This window comes from Eptatretus burgeri, chromosome 14, assembly GCF_056783735.1.
Source record: "Eptatretus burgeri isolate ZD-2024b chromosome 14, Ebu_testis_v1, whole genome shotgun sequence".
NCBI classification, from domain to species: Eukaryota; Metazoa; Chordata; class Myxini; order Myxiniformes; family Myxinidae; genus Eptatretus; species Eptatretus burgeri.
The window spans coordinates 3,113,433-3,134,778 of NC_140974.1; the positions used below are offsets into that span (position 1 = coordinate 3,113,433).

The window sequence follows — 21,346 nt, forward strand, 5'->3', positions numbered from 1 at the left end:
ATGCCACTTCCTGTTTTTGAAGCTTCTTGGAAGTCGAAAACATATCACAAATCCATTGGGATAGTACACTGACATGAGTTTTGTCTTACCAATTGCATGCAAGTGGCTGGCAGTATAGCCAAGAGGCTTGTACACACACCTCTGACCTTGGTTTGAATGTTGACCCAGCTATAAATCGTCACCCCAGTGTTTTGCAGGCAAGCTGAAGCATCAATGTGTGCACCATCCCTCAGATAGGCATTGAACTGGGTGTTCCGTCTGCCAGAATTAGTTGGTGGAATGTTAAAGATCCCACAGTTTGCAAAGAGTAGGTCAGTTATCACCGGAATCCTGAACAAATTCTAAATTCCTGCCTTAACGGCGACTGGGAAGGCAATGCCAACCCACCCAGCCTGGTGTTCTCTTGCCCAGGAACTGATTCAGCAGTGCCAGTGCTGTGTAAATAGTGTGATGTGATTATCATGATGAGAGAAAGAGGGAGGGAGACTTTGACTCTTGAGTCCTTTTATTACAAAAAATATATAAAAAATATAAAATATGTACGTGTAGCTATTGTAGCATCAATTGCTCTACTAACATCGAGCTCATTGCGGTGGAAGGTTAAAATCCCACGATGTTCCGAACAGTTTAACTCCTGTGGAGATGTTCCAACTTCATGGCTGACAATGCGTGGCGCATGGGTCGTGAGGAGAAACACAAGAACCTTGAAGCTTTTAAAACCAATCGATTTATTCCTGAAACCATAAACAATAACTCGGAGATGATTGACCGGTGGATGGATACGACGGCGGGTAGTGGTGGGGAAGAAATGGGAACACGGAATCGATAACAAATAATGACGTATAACGAGAATAAAAATGAATCTAAAGAAATCTAAGGTTCCACACACCAGAATCAGTCACTGATGGTGAAAGGGACAAAAACTGTGGGACTCAGCTCAGGTGGTAGCAGGTAGAAGAATGGGCGTGGGGCAGCCACGAGCAGGCGATGAGGAGGGATGATGGGCCAGACGATGAGGAGACCGGCAGGTAGATGAATGGACTCCGCACGAAGGCAGGCAAACAGGACGACCAACCCTCCTCAGACACGATTCTCCTCACAAGCCTCGTTCTCCTCAAGCTCTATCTCCTCAGACTCTACGAACCTCTCACAAGCCTCGTTGTCCTCAGGCTCTTTCTATTCAGAGATGATTCTCCTCACACTCCACTACCCGGGCAACGTTCTGCCCATCCGAGGCGATCCATAGCTCCGCCCCTCAGGAGGCGTCTATTGCTCCGCCCCTCTCTTGCGAAGTCTCTCGGGGCCCCTGGTAAAGGTTTACATTGAGGTTATACACACAATTTCCTTAACCATAATCCCTAACTAACTATTACCACACACCACTTTTGTATGGTGCACATTCAAAGAAGATGATTCTTAAGCTAACATTTCCCTACTTATTACATCAAGATAGGCTCACTACTCGTACATGGACCATGCTTCTCTAAACATTCCTATCTGCTCTATGGTAATATCTAACCCCCCCCCCCACCCCACTTACAAACGTAACAATATATTTTGCACACAAATCAGCTAATGTCAGTAAAGAAGAGACAATGGGCTTCAAAAAAAATTAAATATAAAAATTAACATATTACGTATAACAGTGTTTTCAATTTGTTGTCTTGAGTATCACAAAAACCACCGACGCACCAAGTATCAATAAGGTTTTGAAGGTTTCCGGTCTCTTTTAAAAAGGTAAACTCATCAGAATTCAATTTTGCTAAGACCAATGCATTGAAAGACAACATGATATTACAAAGCTCTGTCCGTTTCCCAGCTCGTTTCTCTTTTCTTGTTCGGTAAACAGCAAGTTTTTCAGTAGCTATTAGGAAGCTAAATATTTTAGATACATGGTCTTGTTTTTACAGCAAAACCAAAGATGTAAGTTCTCAAAGAAAAAGCAACATGCATTTTATGTGCAATATAATTAAACCAATGAAACAAAGGAAATAATCGTACACAGTTTAAAAATGTATGAAACAAGTCTTCATTGACTGTTCAAAAAGGACAACAAACAGGTACAGGATATAAATGTCCATTAAATGTGTTGGAGAGAACAATCCAGTGGACCAAACGCCAGTGGAGATCATCACCTGTTCTTTTTGATAAGGGCTCACAATACATGGCTTCCCAAAATAGGTTCCCATAGGGGTAACCTCCAGACAGCAACCCTTTCCATCGGGCAACCAGTTCAATAAGGGATTCCCATGTAACAATTTGAGGCACATCTTGTCGATGTCCTTACTGTTCATAATCAGGAAGAGTTTTGACACATCGCTAACAGAGGGGGAAATTATTACCTCCACCACCGAAGGTGAAGGACGTAATGTTTTCACCACTCTGTTTGTTTGTTACTTGCAAAATCGAAGATTTTTTTCAAGTATTGGTTAGTCGATTATGTTATGCCTGGTGTTGGCGCAGTGGTTAGGGCAGTGGCTTGGGACCCAAAAGGTCCTGAGTTCAAGCCCCGTTGGGACACTGAATTAATATATGTATGTATGTATGTATATTATATATATATATATATATATATATATATATATATATATATATATATATATATATATATATATATATATATATATATATATATATATATATATATATATATATATATATATATATATATATATATATATATATATATATATATATATATATATATATATATATATATGTATATATATATATATATATATGTATATGATCTTCTTTCGGCTGCTCCTGTAAGGGGTCGCCACAGTGGATCATCCGCATGATACGCAGAGTGATTTGGCACATGTTTTACGCCGGATGCCCTTCCTGACACAACCCTGGTCGCCTCTTACGACACAGGGATATGGTACACCTATTTTAACCGGGGTATACACCTTACAACACAGGGATATGGTACACCTATTTTAACCGGGGTATACACCGGCCCAGTATACTGGTACTCATTTTTCCGACCTCGGAAGGATGACAGGCTGAGTCAACCCCCTAGTGTATTAATTCAGTGGCCCACAGGGCTTGAACTCAGGACCTTTTGGATCCCAAGCCGCTGCTCTTACCACTGCGCCAACACACAAGCAACACCAGGCATATATATGCATATATATATATATATATATATATATATGCATATATATGCATATATATGCATATATATTTTTATATATATATATACATATACATATACCAAGTCGAAAACACCAGGGGGTTGACTCAGCCTGCCATCCTTCCGAGGTCGGAAAAATGAGTACCAGTTGTACTGGGCCCGGTGTATGCCCCGGTTAGAATAGGTGTACCATATCCCTGTGTGTCGTAAGAGGCGACCAGGGTTGCGTCAGGAAGGGCATCCGGCGTAAAAACCTATGCCAAATCATTATGCGGACAACAAAACGAATTTCCATACCGGATCGGTCGAGGCCCGGGTTACCAACGACCGCCACCAGTACTGGTGGTCAGCAGGGTACCAGTGGAAATTATGCTACTGCTGGGCGAAGGAGGAGAAGGAGACGGGGAAGTCGAGTCCGGAGGCAGTGGGAGAGGGGGAAGGGTAGAAGTGTGGAGGTGAGAGTTGGAACTCTGAATGTTGGGACGATGACTGGCAAAGGGCGAGAGTTGGCTGATATGATGGAGAGAAGAAAGGTGGACATACTGTGTGTACAAGACACCAAGTGGATGGGGAGTAAGGCTAGGAGCATTGGAGGTGGTTTCAAACTGTTCTACCATGGTGTGGATGGGAGGAGAAATGGTGTCGGGGTAATCCTGAAGGAAGATTATGTCAAGAGGTTATTGGAGGTGAGGAGAGTGTCTGACCGAGTGATGAGTGTGAAGTTGGAAATTGAAGGAGTGATGATGAATGTCATCAGTGCATATGCCCCACATATGGGGTGTGAGATGGAATATAAAGAAGATTTCTGGAGTGAGTTAGATGAAGTGGTGGAGAGTGTATCCAAGGATGAAAGAGTGGTTATTGGAGCAGATTTCAATGGGCATGTTGGGGAAGGGAATAAAGAGGATGAGGAGGTGATGGGGAGGTATGGTCTCAACAAGAGAAATATGGAAGGGCAAATGGTGGTAGAGTTTGCAAAAAGAATGGAAATGGCAGTGGTAAATACATATTTCAAGAAGAAGGAGGAACACATGGTGACGTACAAGAGTGGAGGAAAGTGCACACAGGTGGATTACATCTTAAGCAGGAGATGCAACCTGAAAGAGATTAGTGACTGTAAGGTGGTGGCAGGGGAGAGTGCAGCTCGACAGCATCGATTGGTGGTCTGTAGGATGACTTTCGAGGTGAGGTTGAGGAAGAGAGTGAGGGCTGAACCAAGGACCAGATGGTGGAAGCTGAAGGAGGAAGACTGTTGCATGAAATTTAGGGAGGAGGTGAGACAGGCGTTGGATAGTGGTAAAGATGGGTGGGATGATTAGGCAACGACAGCAGAAGTTGTGAGGGAGATAGCTAGGAAGGTACTTGGTGTGACTCTGGACAGAGGAAGGAAGATAAGGAGACTTGGTGGTGGAATGAGGAAGTACAGGAAAGTATAAGGAAGAAGGGGTTGGCGAAAAAGAAGTGGGATAGTCAGAGAGATGAAGAAAGTCGGCAGGAGTACAAGGAGTGGCGGCGAAAGGCAAAAAGGGAGGTGGCCAAGGAAAAGGCATATGACGAGCTGTATGAGAAGTTGGATACAAAAGAAGGGGAAAAGGATTTATACCGATTGGCAAGACAGAGGGACCGAGCTGGGAAGGATGTGCTGCAGGTTAGAGTGATAAAGGACGTAAATGGGAATGTGCTGACGAGCGAGGAGAATGTGTTGAGAAGGTGGATGGAGTACTTTGAGGAGCTGATGAATGAAGAAAATGAGAGAGGTTGGAAGAGGTGGAGATAGTGAATCTGGAAGTGGGGTGGATCAGTAAGGATGAAATGAGGACTGCTATGAAGAAGATGAAAAGTGGCAAGGCGGTTGACCCAGATGGTATACCAGTGGAGGAATGGAAGTGCTTAGGAGAGATGGCAGTGGGGTTGTTAACCAGATTGTTTAATAAAGTCTTGGAAAGTGAGAGGATGCCGGAGGAGTGGAGATTAATTGTACTGGTTCCGATTTTCAAGAATAAGGGTGATGTGCAGAGCTGTGGAAATTACAGAGGGATAAAGTTGTTAAGCCACACCATGAAGCTGTGGGAAAGAGTAGTGGAAGCTCGGTTGAGAGGAGAGGTGACGATCTGTGAGCAGCAATATGGGTTTATGCCAGGAAAGAGCACCATTGATGCGATGTTTGCTTTGAGAATGTTGATGGAGAAATGTCGGGAAGGCCAGAAAGAGTTACATTGTGTGTTTGTGGATTTAGAGAAAGCTTATGACAGGGTGCCAAGAGAGGAGTTGTGGCATTGTATGAGGAAGTCGGGAGTGGTGGAGAAGTATGTGAGGATCGTGCAGGATATGTATGAGGACAGTGACAGCGGTGAGGTGTGCGGTCGGAATGACGGACCGGTTTAAGGTTAAAGTGGGATTGCACCAAGGATCGACTCTGAGCCCTTTCCTGTTTGCAACGGTGATGGACAGGTTGACAGACGAGATCAGACTGGAGTCTCCATGGACCATGATGTTCGCGGATGACATCATGATCTGTAGGGAGAGTAGCGAGCAGGCTGAGGCGAGCCTCGAGAGGAGAGAAGTGAAAAAGAGAGTGCGGGCTGGATGGAGTGGGTGGAGAAGAGTTTCAGGAGTGATTTGTGACAGAAGGGTAGCTGCAAGAGTGAAGGGGAAAGTATATAAGACGGCAGTGAGACCAGCTATGTTGTATGGTTTGGAGGCGGTGGCACTAACAAAAAGACAGGAAGTGGAGCTGGAGGTGGCAGAGTTAAAGATGCTGCGATTCTCGTTGGGAGTGACGAGGATGGACAGGATAAGGAATGAGTATATTAGAGGGACAGCGCAGGTCGGACGGTTTGGAGACAAAGTGAGAGAGGCGAGATTGAGATGGTTTCGACATGTGCACAGGAGGGAAGCGGAGTATATCGGGAGAAGGATGTTGAAGATGGAGCCGCCAGGCAGGAGGAGAAGAGGAAGGCCAAAGAAGAGGTTCATGGATACGGTGAGGGCGGACATGCGGGTGGTTGGAGTGTGAATGGAAAATGTGGAGGATAGAGCGAAATGGAGACGGTTGATCCGCTGTGGCGACCCCTAATGGGAGCGAGCCGAAAGAAGAAGTTCGTCGATTATGTTATTGTCTGTCTGTTTGTCTGTTGGGTCGCCGAAATAGGTGGCCCTTATTGTCAGTAATTCTGTCTGTTTGTTTGGATGTTTGTTCGTTTGTCATCTGCATAATTGGTATAGTAGTAAATGTGGGCGGATTTTGACCAAACTCGGGTGGTAGGTACATCTTTTGACCTCGTGCTTTGCAAATTGTGATGGTTGCTAGGGATGCTTTGGTTCCCTAGCAACAATTGAAAAACATTCAAAATCGGTACCGTTCACGCGAAATCAATTCTGAAATCCATTATCCCATGTAGGGTTATGAAATTTGGCAGGAATGATCTACAGGTGTTGCTCTATCAAATATATTCCGGTTTTTGTGATATATGGAATACTTTACCCGCAGCGCCCCCTACAATTAAGGTATTCGTGAAAATTGGCGAACATTGAAGGCCCCCTAGCGACCAGGTGAGTGCATCGATACGAATGAAACTTTGCAGGTTCATGGTACTCAATGAGTACTACAACTTTGCCTCAGGACATATTGACCGATTTCGCTTAGGTCAGGGGTCAAAGGTCAATTAGTGCAAAAATCGATAATATGCGAGAGCTGGAGGTACCTTTGCGCCAAATGCTACTCCTCCTAGGGTTATGGTCGGATGGTCATGAAAATTCACATTAATCATCTGGAATATATTGTGCACAAACAATCGAGCCGGATTTTCGATTTAGATCTTTGTTCACCCACAGCACCCCCTCGAACTTTGGGGATTTCCGATTTCAAGCCGCATTTTCGGTACTTTTCATTCAAATGGATACCGAGTAGTTATCAGGAGATGGAACTGGATGAGATTTGATATGCATAATCTTAAAGTGATTCCCTATCTGCTATATGACATCCATTTTGCTCTATATCTTATAGTTTCCATGCTCGCGACCCATCGCCGCCTACCGGCTTGTCTGTTTGTCACCTACAGGTCACAATTCTAAACTGTTCGTCATGAAACACAACACTGAGAAGCTTATTGATTTTGAGGTCAAAGGGTCAAAGGTCATCATGAGGTCAAATTTCTGAAATCGTCATTTTTCATCCAATTGACTTGAAATTTGAACAAGATTTGCATATTGCGTCATTGAATTTGGAAACCAATTATTTTGAGGTCAAAAGGTCAAAGGTCAACTCAATGTCAAACTTCTAAAATCATCAAATTTTATTTGAAAAATTGACAATTTTCATCCAATTGACTTGACAATTAAACAGCAATTGCATGGTACATTACTAAATTGGGAAACCAACTATTTTTGTGGTCAAAAACTCAAAGGTCAACTCAAGGTCAAACTTCTAAAATCATCAATTTTCAATTGAAAAATCGTCAATTTACATCCTATTAACTTGAGTTGAACAGGATTTGCATAGTCCATCACTGAATTGGGAAAGCAACTATTTTTGAGGTCAAACAGTCAAAGGTCAACTCAAGGTCAAACTTCAAAAAATCATTAAATTTCATCTGAAAAATCATCAATTTTCATCGGATTTACCTTTAAATTAAGCAGCAATTGTGTAATACATTCTGAATTTGAAAACCAACTATTTTGAGGTCAAAAGGTCAAACTTCTAAAATCATCAATTTGAATCTAAAAAAATAATCAATTTTAATCCGACTGACCTGAACTTTGATTAAGATTGCAAATTTTAATCTTAATGAAAGAGACAATTTGATGTATCCATGGCAACCTTTGGAGAGGGTGATGTATTCTGCATTCTGCACGACATCTTTTTCTTGTTTGTTTGTCTGTTTGTCTGTTTGTCTGTCTGTGTGCAGGATATCCCAAAAAGTTGTTGACGGATCCAGATGAAATTTGGTGGGCAGGTTGGGTGTGTGACAAGGACTAACTGATTAGATTTTGCTGAAGATCCAGATCCGGTTCCGACTACTAGAATTTTAAAGTAATTCTTCACTCTTGAGAGATCGGCCTAAACCGATATATAGTTAGTTCGATACATTTTCTGCACCTTGAGTCCAAAGTCAGCCAAGTTGCCATCCCATCTGGATCAATTCTTTCAAAAATTTCCCGATCACCCCATGGGACCAAATCACTGTTAAGTCTTCTATTTCACTGATGCATTTCCAACCATACCCCTCATCATGTCAGAAATGCTACACTTTCAAAACACCTGCTTCTGCAAAGTGTTGGCAAAAATCTTGACTCTTTGGGATGTTGGGAAAGAGAGGGTTATAAAACAAATGTTCGTGTTCTAGCATTTTTGTAGCATAGGTATCTGCTTGATGGCTAACCGAAAGGCTCTGCTGGGCATTCAAGAAGCCTTGGTAAAAGGTCGGGTGGACCGATATGTGGACATGTTGGAGGTTCTGGGCTAATTACATCCAGACTTTCCACAGAGGATCAGCATGACCACAATTAATGTATAGGGGTGTTTTTATCTTTGCCAGTTGTCTTGGTGGGGGGGGGGGGGGGGAGGGTATGAAGGGGTGACGCAAATTCTTTATGTAAATCTGTATCACGTGGTGCCTCCTCCAGGTGGAGGAGGATATTACAAGTCTCCACCATTTGCAGCACAGTGTTCCTGTCCCCACGTTTTCAAGCGCAGTGAGATGTTTTTAATTATAAGCAGTAGGTATGTTTTTTTGCTTCATGCACGGAACCTGTGGGTTTTTTTTGCCAACACACAGCTGTCAGTTGCCTATACACCACCCAAATAAAGGTATGTGTCAGAAGAACGTGTTGCATGCTTGGAACAAGATGGTCCATAGGGCGGGTACTCTGCTCGTATAAATAAATCAAACTAAATTAAATAATAAAAGTGCATTGGAAGCAAAAAGAAAAGAAAAAAGAAGCTTAAGAAGCTTCTTTACGGATCGGGACGTAACAGAACAAAAGGAACAGCAAAAAAGAGAGGGTTGAGGAGGGGGGACATACCAACAGCTGGGTTGAGGGAAAAAAATAGAGGGAGACTTGGAGAAATAAATTATGTGGGGAAGAATGAGGGTAAGGGGAGGACACATGGGTAGACAAGATTGATACTGAAGCAACACTCAAGAAGAAACTTAGAAAAACTGGAAACTTAGAAAGAGGTGGGCTTGGGGAGAGTGAACGGGGGTGGAAAAGATCATGGTTTGGGATGGGGGATGACCTGAGATGGTGGTGAACAGCTGTCTTGAAACGCGAGAGGGAAGCATATGATTGAAGAGAATGTGGAAGTTGGTTAAGCAAGCAGGACAAAAGAGGAACGAATAAGTGTAGGTGAGCAGTGATTCTGGATTTTGGTAGTTTCAGAAGAAGAGATTTAATGGTGGACCATGTGTGCCCTTCCGAAACCTGGTGGGGTCAATGCACGGAAGGATCAGAGGGTGCAAGACCAGAGAGGAGGTGGTAGAAGACAGAGACCCCACAGACCTGTCTGCAGTGGGAAAGTGATAGGCCCATCGACTCAACCTCATTGAGAGAGATTCTACCATTACTAACCACTTTCACTTTTAGTGGCCAACTCAACCAACTCTGATGGCGTTCATGTGGTACAGAGATTAAAATGTATGTGAATTGGTAATGGAGGATGAACGTTATTGTGTGTAACCTACCTGTGTTGTGATGACGTAAAACATTACTCAAATTGAACAGATGTTAATTCGGGTAATCGCCACATCGTCCGTGATATTGAAAGGCATCAGTAAGTGGAAGCCATTATTCATTCACACCTGAAGATCAATTAAGGAAAAAAACCAAAACCTTGCCTTTATTTAAATATTAAAATGAAGCAAATGCCTAAGCTTCCGAAAAACCTTTGTAATCTACCATGATTTATTTCTTTGAATGCCAAATCTTTTGAACAATATTCAGTAAGTGGATTTTTTGAATGCCAAATTGGTCCTTTCCGGACTTCGGTGTCAGGGGTCGGCGCACGAGGACGACTGGGTGGTGAGCTCTCCTTCCAGTCCTGAAGTGAAGTGAAGTTTCCAGTCCTGAAGCGTTTTGTGTATTTTGTTTTCGAGATTTGTATTAGGATCTGTGGAACTGTACTTGTGTTTTTTCGTGTTGTGTTCATAACAGTTTTAGTGGGTAGTTGAGTTATTTTATTGAAGGAAGTAGGGCGAGGCCTCGTGATAAGTTTCGTGTGAAGTCAGTTGGGGCCTTGGAAGTTTGGAGGTGAAGAAGGTTATAAATAGAGAGCGAAGGAGAAAGGAAGAGGAATACGTAAAATGTAACACTTGTTCAATGCGGACCACGTCAACAATGGGGGAAGCAGAGGGTTTTATTGTTGTGGGAAATGTGAGGAAATCGTCCACTTGAGGAAGGTTATTACGAGGTTGAAGGAACGCATCGATAATTTGCAGCAAGTAGCAGAATGTGAGAAATTTGTAGATAATAGTTGGTTACGGTTGTGGAGTGAGGTTGCTGAGGATATTGGAGGTGGCGGAGGTGCAGCGGGTGTGGGCAGTGGCGGAGGTGCAGCGGGCGCGGGCAGTGGTGGATGTGCAGCGGGTGTGGGCAGTGGCGGAGGTGCAGTGGGTGTGGGCAGTGGCGGAAGTGCAGCATGTGCAGGCAGTGGCAGAGGTGCAGCGGGTGTGGGCAGTGGTGGAGGTGCAGCGGGTGTGGGCAGTGGTGGAGGTGCAGCGGGTGTGGGCAGTGGTGGAGGTGCAGCGGGTGCAGACAGTGGTGGAGGTGCAGCAGGTGTGGGCAGTGGTGGAGGTGCAGTGGGTGTGGGCAGTGGTGGAGGTGCAGCAGGTGCAGGCAGTGGCAGAGGTGCAGTGGGTGTGGGAAGTGGCGGAGGTGCAGCGGGTGTGGGCAGTGGTGGAGGTGCAGCGGGCACGGGCAGTGGTGGAGGTGCAGCAGTAGACATTGTTGGAAATGAGGTATGGGAGACAGTTTTTGTGGGTGATGAGATTATTAAACATGTTGATTCTTCATTCTGCAGGAAGGATTGTAGACACAGAATTCTGTGTAGTTTTGAAGGAGCGGGAGTTAGGGACATTGAAGGAAGGGTAAACGAAATTGTTCTGGGTCATCGCAGGAAGAAGTTGGTTGTGGTACACCTCGGTGTGAATGATGTTGGGAAAGTTCACTGAGAAGTTTTGAAAAATAGATACAGGATATTGGGAAAGCGGCTGAAAGCAAAGGGTTGTGAGGTCATGTTTTCTGGGATCCTCCCAAGATTAGGAAACAATGTAAAAATTATGAGCAGAGAGACAGACATCAACCAATGGTTGGAAGAATGGTGTAGGGAGGAAGGTTTTACATTTAGGAAGCAGTGGGAATCATTTTGGGGACAAAGGGAGTGTTTCCATAATGATGGCCGTCTGTTAAATAGAAAGGGGGCAGCAAGGTTTGCAGTGGGGATTGAGGAAGGAATTCAGGCTTTTTAAGTCAGCGGAAGGTGGGGAAGCTATAAAGGAAGGAACGGATGAAGTCATTGGGATGAGTAAGGTCAGGCAGGAAAATATAATTTCAAGAAGGGAAAAGTTAAATATATTCTATACCAATGCCAGAAGTTTAAATTACAAGATGGAGGAGCTTGAAGCCAAAGTAGATAGCGAGGAGTACGATATAATTACAGTGAGTGAGACATGGTTTAAGGAGGAGAGTAACTGGAGGACAGGATTAGAAGGCTACAAGGTGGATCGGTGTGATAGGAAGGAGAGAATAGGAGGAGGAGTAGCAATCTTGGTAAAGGACAGCATTGCATCAAGAGAAAGGGGTGACATTAAGGAAGGAATAAATGTTGAGGATTCTGTATGGGTAGAGATTAGAGATTGTAAAAACAGTAAGATACTGGCGGGATGCTTTTATAGGGCTCGAAGTGGGAAGGAAGAGGAGGAAGAAGGAGAACATGAAGAATTCAAAAGGGAATGTGGTAAGGGAAGAGTATTGATTATGGGGGATTTTAACTTGCCAGGGATAGATTGGGTCCAGGAACAGGGAAAGGGAAGAGTAGATGAGGATTTCCTAGTTTTATTCCAAGATTGCTTTTTAACCCAGTTTGTAGATCAGCCCACGAGGGGGAGTGCAGTGTTTTTTGGGGGTTTTTTTTGCATACCTTGTCGAGGCTCGTATGAGAGCTAACACACAACGTACAGCAAGGGGGGCATGACACAAGAGGGGAGGGAGTGGGAAGGACAAAACAGTGGTGAACAGAGACATTAGGAGATCTGTGGAAGGGAGAGGAATGGGATGGGGAACGTGGAGAATGGAAGATGGACATTACAGGGACTTTCAGGAAGGAAAGCAGGGAATTTGAAGGAGCTGGACTTGGTTGGATTATCGGGAGGAGAAAAGATCGAGGATTTGGATGGGGGATGATAAGAGGTGGTGGTGAACAGCTGTTTTGAAAGCCTGGAGGGAAGAATGGGAAAGAATAGAGTGAGGGAGTTTATTCCAAAGGCGGGGAAAAAGAGGAATGAAAGAGTGAAGATGAGCAGTGATTCGTGATTTTGGTAGTTTTACCAGAAGGGGGTTGTTGGCGGACCTTGAGCACCCTGTGGAAATGTGGTGGGGACAAATCGCAGAGAGAGCAGGGGTGCCGAGGCTGGAGAGAAGACGGTAGAAGACAGAAAGACCACCGACCTGCCTGCGGTGATTGAGTGAGAGGCCCAAAGACTCAGCCTCATTGCGGGAGATGCCAATGATCCGAAATGCCCTGGTTTCTACAGCGTGAAGCTGAGAAAGGTGGGAGGCAGGAGCACCAGCCCAGAGCAGTACTCCATCAGGCTGTGGACAAAAGCTTTGTAAGTGGTCAGGAGCTCAGGTGGGCCGAGGAAGGAATTTGCACAATGCAGGATTCACAGTCGGCGACTGACTTTGGAGGCGAGGTTTGAAAAGTGGTTTTCCCAGGAAAGGTCATGGCAGATAGTGAGACCCAGAAGCTTGAAAGAAAAGACTTCTTCCAGAGGATTATTGAGAAAGTGGATGGGGGGGGTTTTTCTAAACGGTCCTTTTGGAGAGACATAGCGAGAGTGTGAGATTTGTCCGGATTGAAAGACATGTTCCACGTGTTGGACCAGTTTGTGATTTTAGCCAGATCTGCAGTGAGTGAAGAAGCTGCTGCTTGCCGTTCTGAGGGATGACCGATGGTACGGCAGAGGATGGAGTCATCAGCAAAGATCGAAAGAGAATTTTCTAGAGAGTCGGAGAGATCATTGATGAAAACCAGAAAAAGAACAGGGCTCAGAACGCTACCTTGAGGAACTCCAGCCAGGACAGGAAGGGGGGATGAAAGAACTCCATTTAGAGCCACACATTGACTGCGACATGAGAGGAAGTCTGCGAGCCATGAGTGGAGATGGCCTTGGATAGCATAGGAAGAGAGTTTGGTGAGTAGGGTAGGGTGCCAGACCGTGTCAAAAGCACATGATATGTCTTGGAAGATGGCTCTGATTTCATGTCCGGCATCGAGGACCTCCATCCATTGTTGGGAGAGCAGAAGCAGCATATCCAGGGTGTAGTGACCTGGTCTGAAACCAAATTGATGATCGGAAATCAAGCCATTGGAGATGAGGAAGGATTTAATATCTGAAGTGATGATGGATTCCATAACCTTGCTGTTGATTGGGAGAAGTCTGATTGGTCTGTAGTTATAGGGATCTGTTTTTGCACCTTTTTATGCAGGGCAGTGATGTTTGCTGATTTCCAAGCAGATGGCAGATGACCTTGAGCAAATGAGAGGGTGAGTAGAACAGAGAGAGGGTGAGCAAGAGCAGAAGAGCAGGCTTTGAGGACACCATTGGGTGAGATCTTGGTCAGGAAGTTGACTGATTGAGTCAGTCCCAATGAGTCGCAGAAAGCTTTTGCTGAGGTGCCATGACAGGTGAGAGAGGTACCCACACCTAGCCAACTGGCATGATGACAATTGAAGTCACCACATATGAGGAGGAGAGAGTTTGGATGAGAGTATAGAAGTTGGTCCATGTTTTCAAATAGTGAGGTGTAGATGGAGTCGTCACTGTTCGGTGGACGGTACAGTACACATATAAACATGAGTCGGGAGTGGAGGGAAGCCGTAGCCAGAGGTATTCCTGGGGGTGTGGGGCAGTGAGGACAGTGCATGGAGAGTGAGGAATAGAGTTTTTGATGAAGAGAGCAACTCCTCCACCAGGACGAGGCTCAGGTCTGTCAAACCGGAGGAGGGAGTAACCAGGGAGAGATACTTGGGAGTCAGAAACGTCTTGGGGGAGGAAAGTTTCTGTGAGGCAGATTATGTCTGGTTTGTCAGTGGCAACCTGTATGGAAAGATCTGAAAGGTTTGAGTGAAGGCCCCGGATATTTGAGGTCCACACTTTTAATGAAGAGGTAGGGGAGGAGGCTTTGGGGCCGGGGGGTGGGGGGGAGGGTAGGACAAGGGACGAGGGGCAGAGGTAAGGAGGGTTGTTGAAAGAGTGCGGGGGATTTCAGAATGGCTCGGGGAGGCGGCCGAATGAGGAGGAGAAATGGCTCTGGGGAAGAGGGGGCACAAGGGAGGGGGAAGAAGGCAGTTGAGGATTTGAGGAGGTGGAATGAAGAGATGGAGGTGAGAGGGCAGTGGAAGGAGACAGCTTTGTGGATGGGAGGGGGGAAAACTTTGAGAAGGATGAGTGAGGGGATGAATATTGGGAGAAAGGTGAGGGGGGGGAGTTTTTGAAAGAGGTGAGAGGGAGGCTTGGAGGGAGAAGTGTGTGATGGTTACTTTGAGAGTGAGGGGTGAGATGGGTGAGTTGGCACTGAAGTTGGAAAAAAAGAATGGTTGATGGAATGTGAACATTCATAGCAAACTGGGGTTTGATGTTGGACTTCTTTTTAAGTAACAATCCCAATATGGTGGAGGAGGTGGAGGTTGGGGAGCATTTTGGAGCAAGTGACCATAACATTGTGTGTGCAAAGATTCTGTTGAGGGTTAGAGTCCAGGATAGTAGGGTAAGGCTATTGGATTTCAGGAAGGCAAACTTTGAGGGTATGAGGAGAGAATTGTGTGATGTAGATTGGGAGACTCCAACAACAGGGCAATCAGCATCAGAGAAATGGGAAACCTTCAAGGACCAAATGTGTGGAGTGCAGAGTAAGTACATTCCAATGAGGTGTAAAACTAGATGTAGAAAGAGACCAGGGTGGTTGAGCAGTGAGATAAGGAATACTGTTAAGGAGAAGCAAAAGGTATTTATTAGGCTTTAAATAACAGGACCGGAGTTAGATTTATATCATTATCGGAGTAAACAGGGGCAAGTGAAGAAAATAACTCGGCAAGCCAAAGAGAGTCTGAGAAGAACATGGCTAAGAATATTAAACATAATAACAAGGCTTTCTTTAAGTATATCAGGGGAAAAGAACATGTTTGGATCAATGTGGGCCCATTGAGGAATAGCATCGGGAATGTGGTTAGTGATGAAGGTGAGACGGCAGGCTTATTAAACAGGTATTTTTCTTCAACTTTTACACAAGAACAGTCAGGAGAATTGCCAATAGCTGAGAGTATCTATCAAGGAGGTGAGGAAGGGCTTTTACAGAAGATCCAGGTCAGAGTGGAGGAAGTAAAGGAACAGTTTAGTAATCTAAGAGTAGATTAGGCTCCATACCAGGTCCAGATAATGTGCAACCGAGAGTATTGAGGGAGGTGGTTGAGCAGGTAAGTGAGATGTTAACGGATATTTTTAATAGTTCACTGGAGTCAGGACAGGTGCCAGAGGATTGGAGAGTAGCAAATGTAACACTATTATTTAAGAAAGGATTCAGAGAAGAATTGGGAAACTATAGACCTGTTAGTTTGATTTCAGTTGTGGGGAAGGTTTTGGAGATATTAATTAAGAACCAGATGAGAAACCATTTAAACAAATACAAACTAATTAAAGGTAGTCAGCATTGGTTTACCAAAGTTAGTTCCTGTTTAACAAATCTTTTTGAGTTCTATGAAGCAGTGTCTGATTGGGTGGATAAGGGAAAGGCAGTGGACATAGTATATCGAGACTTTAAGAAGGCATTTGATAAGGTACCACATCGGAGGTTGTTATCCGAGGTGAGGGCTTGTGGAGTGGCTGGTCAGGTAGGTAATTGGATTGTAAACTGGTGGGAAGCAAAGAGTGGCTGTTAGTATGAGGATGTCTTGCTGGGAGGATGTAAGTTGTGGGGTAGCTCAGGCATCAGTACTCAGACCATTAATATTCAATATTTACATCAATGATTTAGATAATGGGGTGAAGAGTAAGCTTTTCAAAATTTACAGATGACACAAAACTTGGAGGTAAGGTGGATAGCAGAGGGGGTGGTGATCACATAGATACAAGAGAGTATTGATACTTGTATAGATTGGGAAAAAAAATTGGCAGATGGAATTTAACGTGAGCAAGTGGAAGGTGTTGGGTATGGGAAAGAACAATGAAAATAGAGATTACAGGATGTAAGGGGTAATTTTGGAGCGTGTCACACAGGAGAAGGATCTGGGGGTGGTAATAGATACGGGAGGTAAGCAGGCAGCACAAGGCCAGGCAGCTATAGGTAGAGCAAATCGGGGTTTAGGCTGTATAACTATAAGTAGGGGGATCAATTATAAATCAAAAGAGGAGGTGTTAACATTGTACAAGAATTTAGTGAGGGCCACATCCAGAATATTGTGTGTAGTTTTGGTCACCACAGTTCCAGAAGGACATAAATGCTAAAATTGTGTGACTAACAGACAAACACTACGGAGCCAAATGAAACAAATGGACCCAAACGCAATACCCTCTCCTTCGGTGAGGGTTATAACAATTACAAGCTACATGATCATGCTTGATCTCAGCAGTGCCTTGCCTTCATTGTCACTGCTGGAAAGAAACAAATTAAACAATTGTGCTTCGAAAATATACTTGCTTCATTCTCAGAAGCTTGTTCTAATATATGTTGCAACACTCCACAGTGGTTCTTGCTTATTGCTGTCTTCCATTATCACTTTGGCACACACATGATGACGTCGTATGACTATAATATCCCAAATGGTGACAAGTGATGACATTAATAGGTAATTGAAACTTTGATTTATTTCAGCGTCATAAATCATTATATTCATGTGGAAGGAGATGGAATGTTTAAAATATTAGGACAGTACCCATGTTAAATATATGTATATATATATATATATATATATATATATATATATATATATATATATGTAATTGATTTATTCACCATTATACATGAGCTATACTATTTTAATTGTCATCGTTCATATACAAGGCTTCAGGGTGGCCTCATTGGCTGAGGGTGTGGCTGTGCTGCTGATGCAATGCCCTCTGTTAGTTATGGCATTAATTATATTTGTTCATGATGCCTGGTGAAAGCTCATCTACTCTTCGTAAAGGACACAGTGGGATCATTAACGTCCACCAACTGATGTCGGCAGACAGGATTCCCGTTTAGCGTCCATCCAAGGGACGGCACACACATCGATGAATCACCCTGTCTGTGAAGCACCAGGATGACAGTTTACAGCTGGGTCTGGATTCAAACCCAGGCTAGACAGTTTGGAGGCAACTCTAGGCCATCCTGTCAGCCCCCCATATTTGAGTAAAAAAAAAAAAACCCCTGAATGCCATTTTCATGAAAAACAAAACAAAACAACTTTCATTCCAAACTCTTTTTTTTGTCCAAGTCTGCCCTCCGAAGAGCTCCACTTCCATGCTAATGACCTTTACTAAGGCCTTTCTCAAATTACCATTTTCTTCGCAATCCTCATTGCTCACCGGCTTTCTTGTTGTATTTTTTTCCGAGAATGTATTGTCATCATCATCTTGTATCATGCTCTGTACATACGAGGTGTCGATTCTGCCAAAACAGTTTCTTGGCTCGGGTCACAATCCTGGTGGGGTCACCACTTTGACACAGGAAGTCAGGGCAGGAACTCGTAGTTTGTTCATAGTGCTTGCAATAGCTCGCCTACTCTCAGCGAAGGACACCGTGGACCTCGAAGTGCCACCAACAAATGCCAGAATGCTTCATACTCGGTGTTATTTTGGAAAAAGGGTAGTTGCACAAAGGTAGAGAACGTCACAAGGGATGGGAGATAAAGGACAGGGAATGTTCCAGACACGCAGGTGTCAAACAACTTCCAACGTCGGTCTATAGACGAGCTATAAAGTATTCCATTTTTCACATTACAAGAAACTTCAACACAGGAGTAGGTCTTGAAGCCCATCAAGCCTGAGTAATCTTGCCAATATCCATCCACCCTCCATCCCCACTGCTTCGAGCTACCTATCTCATTCTCGTCTAAACGCATCTACTGTCTCTGCTGCCACTACTTGGGAGACCATTGCATGCATTAACTGATGTCTGAATGAAAGACCTATCTCGACCTTAATGTCATCATAACTTTTGTCATCATCATCTTGTACCATGCTCTGTACATAGTGTCGGTTCTGCCGAAGGTATTCTCCTTTGTTGTCTATGCTGCTGAAAACCTTGTTCTATCTATACCCTTCATCATCTTAAACATCTCTCCCATAATCTGGTAATCGTTTACTTTGTGCAGTCGTGTCTCCTTCAGCCGCTGCTCACAATTGAGTCGAGCAAGCCCCAACATCAATCTCATTTCTCAATGCTGAGCCACGTCTATGACAGCGAGGTCCTTCCTCAAATGTGGCGAACAAAACTGAACACAATATTCCAGATTATGCCTCACTAAATTCTTGTGCAATAAATTACCTTCTTCCATTCCCTAAGGAGAGGTCATTTACCCTCTGTACGAGCAATGTGGACCTTTGGCGTTGTTCACACAATACAAATGATCCTGTTTTGCAGAGATCGTTTAGAAACATTAAAATATATGTTTTCAAGTGACCACTTGTCCTATCAACAAAGAGTGCTCGTTAAAGACAAATTGTCACTTCAAGGACATTACTTGATCACTTTGAAAATGCTTCTCGGGTGCACATATATCATATTTATTGAATGCAATTGATTGCCCATTTGAAAGGTCGTGCAAAACAGCTTTAGCGCTTTCTTTTAACAAATGGTAAAGTGATTTCTTAGATGACATTAGCATGTTCTGAATAGTGATGGATTTCTACAGTCTGTCATTTCAACGATGGATTATATCAGACGTCTTCGCTTGTTCACAACGGTTTCTTTCGTGCTTTGTTCATTTGCCCAATTCCTTATTTTATTCAGTATTGAGTGCAGTCACCATGACTGGACATTTCAACACGAACGTTATTATACAATGGTTTTATAAAATTTTAAATAAAAATAAAACCATGAAAATGAAGTCACCATATATTATTGATAACTTCATGTGAAGGTGCGGAGTTTTCCAAACACTCTCATGTGTACACGACAAGTATTTTATTCTGTACATTTCTTTTTTTTCATCAAAATTCTTATTTTGAGAATTTTATTTTCACGATTCGGCGGCTTGGGAAGTGCACAGCTTTCTCACCTCAAAAGCCAGCATTTGGAGGTACATTTAATGTCTAAAAAGAAATACAAAATGGAACGGCAAGCATCACATCCCAACGGAATGACCGCAGGTGCAACGTCTGGAAAATCACATCTGGATCGTTACATTTTGCTTCATTCAACAACAGTACAGGATGCATTTCAAATGCAGCTGTTGGAAAGTACTTAGTCCATTTAAATGAATTGATAAAGTTTAACAAATACATTTTGTAACAATACAATGACTTCAAATTGCTTTAAACGGTGAAAATTGTGGGCTGACAATCCTGCCACATCCATTCAAAGTGTTAAACAAGCCGCCATTCTTTTATATTAACATCAAACAATGTCAGCATGTTCAACCCCCTGATCTTTACAAAGATAGGAATCTGATTGGCTTGCTCTTATCACCTACCTAACTCGTCCACCAATTTATGGCATAATCCATCTACAACTTCTTGAGATATCATACTATATATAATTTTTGGCACTGTCTCTCAATGGTGAAGAATGACTTGAAATAAAAAAAACAACAACTCGTATTTGGATCTGGATCTTCATCAAAATCGAATCGATTTGTCCTTGTCAAACACACAACCTGTACACAAAGTTTCGTTCAAATCCATCCATAATCTTTTGAGATATCCTGCTCACAGACAGGCATACAGACAAACAAACAGCCAGACAGGGGTGAAAGCATAACCTCTGTCCACCTTCGGTGGCAGAGGTAACAAATAATGCAAGTCCTCATCGTGGACACAGCCCTCGACTGCACCATAAAATGGAACATGTAGATTTTCACATATATATATATATATATATATATATATATATATATATATATATATATATATATATATATATATATATATATATATATATATATATATATATATGAATATGTAAGTAAATTAAATAATTAAACATTGTATGTTGGGAGCAGAGATGTTGAGGTGTATCTAAATAAATAATTCGAGGTTCTGTGTTGGTGGTGGAGATGTTTATGTGTATATAAATAAATAATGGTTCTTGAAAGCACATACAATCCTGGAGTATTTTTATGGTGATATTTTAATATATATTTTTTCCAAATTTCAGAAATATAACCGCGTGTCAAGGACTTTTGGCTCCAATTGAAAAATATTTTGACTTGCTTCATGTTCGCTCGTACTGGATGTTATTGCACACATTTACTGAATGTGAAATAAATGAGCCTAAGTTATTTTCGAGTAGAGGCACCGGATGGACGGACGGCATCAAAAATACCAAGTCGCTCATCAGGCTGACCCCTGGCTGAGGGCTAACCAAAACAATGTGGTTCTTACTTGGATGGGAGACCTCCATGGAACACCAGGGGATAATACTGATTTCTTCGCCTCTTGTTTGGAATGCCATTAAAGTGAAAGCAACATCTTTTTGCAATTCAGCTGATGAAGCACGTCGCCATGTGGACACGTAAAACTGCATGATGCAATATTTTTACCCACTCGGAATGTGTCGTTGCAACGCAGTGGCTTACACGAGGTTGCGGTTACATGATTGTGGAAATCGTCCTGCCACAGATTGATTTTCAAGTTGAAACACAGCTTCAAATTTTCTCAATCAGAGTCCTAGCGAAAAACTGCGAGGACAAATTACTGACATGCCCTGGTGTTCATCGTGTGATGAGAATTGGAGCAAGCCGCTTGTACCATTTCCTGACATCTGTGCAAGCGGTGGACCTCTATATGCCTG

General features: G+C 43.3%; 1 long non-coding RNA gene across 2 annotated transcripts in view; it reads right to left on the reverse strand.

Moving 5' to 3' along the window:
• Nucleotides 1-643: 643 nt before the first annotated feature.
• Nucleotides 644-21,346, reverse strand: part of LOC147012569 (uncharacterized) — a 174,888-nt gene continuing 154,185 nt past the window's right edge. For both annotated transcript variants that reach the window (XR_015051410.1, XR_015051409.1), the window contains exon 6: nt 644-1,306. This is a non-coding gene — a long non-coding RNA (uncharacterized LOC147012569). The remainder of the gene's footprint in view (nt 1,307-21,346) is intronic.